Genomic DNA, 1775 nt, shown 5'->3' on the forward strand with positions numbered 1-1775 from the left:
AGAAGAATCACTCTGTTCAATATTAAGTTTTACTATTTAGCTAGTGATCTAGAGAGTGAGATACTGGTGGAATATTCTGCTCCATTAATCTATGGATCAATGGATACAATGGATCACAGATCAATTCTGTTCAATTCTGTGAGAACCACACACTCGGCGGCTCTATGAATCCCAGTGGACCTCTTCTCAGCTCCTGTCCGCCTCCACTTTGCCATGGCTTCTGCTAGCCTGCAAATCCTGGGGATCATCCTGACGCTGCTTGGCTGGATGAATGCCCTCGTGTCCTGTGCCCTGCCCCTGTGGTAGGTGACCACCAGCATCGTGGTGGCCCAGGTGGTTTGGGAGGGGCTGTGGATGTCCTGCGTGGTGCAGAACACAGGCCAGATGCAATGCAAGGTGTACAACTCCCTGCTGCGCTGCCCCAGGCCCTGCCCCAGGCTGCCCCCCACCCCCCATGTGGTTGCCCTCCTCTTGGCCCTGCTCGGGCTGCTAGTCTACCTCACGGGAGCCAAGTGCACCACCTGCGTGGAAGACAAGGACTCCAAGGCCCCTCTGGTGCTAGTCTCTGGGATCATCTTTGTCATCTCAGGGGTCCTGACCCTGATCCCCATCTGCTGGATGGCCCACACCATCATCCAGGATTTCTACAACCCCTCATATTGGATGCCCTAAAGTGGGAGCTGAGAGCCTCCTTCTACTTGGGCTGGGCAGCCTCTGGCCTTTTGTTGCTGGGTGGGGGGGCTTCTGTGCTGCACCTGCCCCTCTGGGGGGTCCTGGAGCTCAAGCCCAACACTCAACATCTGCTGCACATGCCACCTCTCAGAGTACCCCCGAGTACCCCACTAAGAATTATGTCTAATTCTCAGTCTAACTCCCTAAGCTGGAGAAATTGTGATGGTGATTTAGACAGCTTTGGGCTTGTTTTTATCTTTTTTTGCTTCTGGGGAGAGGGTTTTTTTTTTTTTAATTCATTTGATAACCAAGAAACCCAAGTCTCTCATGAGCTCTGCTGTTGGTATTTCTCACCTTTGGATGAGGGAACCAAGGAGGTGATGCTTGAGTTTCTGGATATTTCTCCGCCCTGGACATCCCCATCATGGAAACCAGCCTGGAGCTGTGGGCCAACATAAAGGCTGCCTGCTGTTCAGGTGCTTTCAGCCTGTCCCTTACTGGTCAGGCCTCTGGAACACCTGGGGGCTCTTGAGCATTTAGAAGAGCAGATGATAAGTCACCAGGGAACTGCCCGCCTCCAAGTCTTCTGACCTCTGACTCCACTATCTTGAGCCCTGTCCCAGCTGTGCTGTAGACCCCTGACCCTCTCACCTTCAGCCCCTGCACACTTCTGCCGTGCTTCCCCCGCCACATACACACCAGTTTTTTCTAAATAAAGCTTGTCTTATTTAAAAAAAAAGAGAGAGAGAGAGAGAGAGAGAACCCAAAAAATAGACCCACACAAGAATGACCAACTGATTTTTGATGAAGTTATCAAAGCAATTCAATGAAGGAGGGATAGCGTTTTCAACAAATAATGCTGGAGCAAGTGGACATCCATATGCAAAAAAACAAAAAAAACAAAAAAAAAACAATTAACCTACCAAAACCTCATACCTTCTACAAAATTTAAAACAAAATTGGACCCTGGACTTAAATGTAAAATATAAAAATATAAAACTTTTTTAAAAAAGGTTTTACTTATTTATCTGACAGAGAAAGAGAGAAAGAGAGCACAAGCAGGGGGAATGGCAGGCAGATGGAGAGGGAGAAGCAGGCTCTGC

General features: G+C 49.0%; 1 pseudogene; it reads left to right on the plus strand.

Annotated features, from left to right (window-relative positions):
* Positions 1–213: 213 nt before the first annotated feature.
* Positions 214–859, plus strand: LOC129511268 (claudin-6-like; annotated as a pseudogene).
* Positions 860–1775: the final 916 nt, after the last annotated feature.

Source organism: Nyctereutes procyonoides, unplaced genomic scaffold (assembly GCF_905146905.1).
Source record: "Nyctereutes procyonoides isolate TBG_1078 unplaced genomic scaffold, NYPRO_anot_genome, whole genome shotgun sequence".
Lineage (NCBI taxonomy): Eukaryota > Metazoa > Chordata > Mammalia > Carnivora > Canidae > Nyctereutes > Nyctereutes procyonoides.